Raw genomic sequence first — 857 nt, 5'->3', positions numbered from 1 at the left:
GGCGCCGCTCGGCTCAGCTCATGGCGCGGGCACCGGGCGGGACGCGCGGCCGCGGCGGCTGCGGAGGCTGCCGAGCTGCTGGGGCATGGCGGGGAGGGAGGCTGCCAGGGAAGGGCTGCTGAGCCAGGGGAGGGTGTCAGCAGAGGCTGGTGCCGGGAGCTGGAAGAGACAGGGGGGTTAGAGATACAGGGGTGGCCAGCCCTCGGAAGCCGTAGAATCACAGGAGTGGAAAAGCCCTTGAAGCTGCTGCAGTCCCAGCCCTGCCCTCACCCTGCCCAGCCCAGTACTGACCCACGGCCTCAGCACCTCAGCTCCACGGCTTTGGGATCCCTCCAGGGCTGGGCACTCCCCCAGCTCCCTGGGCAGCCTGGCACAGGGCTGACACCCCTCTCAGGGAAACAGTTCTGCCTCAGCTCCAACCTCAGCCTCCCCTGGGGCAACTTGAGGCCATTAATGGCCTCAGTAACCCACCCAGCAGCAGCTGCACTCTGAGGTGAGGCCATCCTCAAGCAGGATGCAGAAGCGCATCTCCAGCATCAGTCCCATCCCCAGCATCATCCCCCATCCCCAGCATCATGCCCATCTCCAGCATTACCCCTATGCTCTCTCTCAGCACCTCAGCCCCAGGGCTTTGGGATCCCTCCAGGGATGGGCACTCCTCCAGCAACCTGGGACAGTGTCTGACAGCCCTCTCAGGGATAAAGTTCTCCCTCATTTCCAACCTCAACCTCCCCTGGGGCAACTCAAGACCAGTTCCTCTTGTCCTATCACTCATTATTTGAGAGCAGAGACTGACCTCCACCTCTCTACAACCTCATTTCAGGTAGCTGTAGAGACTGACCATGTCTGCTCTCAGC

The sequence above is a fragment of the Colius striatus genome, chromosome 3, assembly GCF_028858725.1.
Source record: "Colius striatus isolate bColStr4 chromosome 3, bColStr4.1.hap1, whole genome shotgun sequence".
In the NCBI taxonomy this organism is placed as follows: domain Eukaryota; kingdom Metazoa; phylum Chordata; class Aves; order Coliiformes; family Coliidae; genus Colius; species Colius striatus.
The sequence above is the reverse complement of the archived record's forward strand: the minus strand, read 5'-3'. Positions refer to the sequence as shown.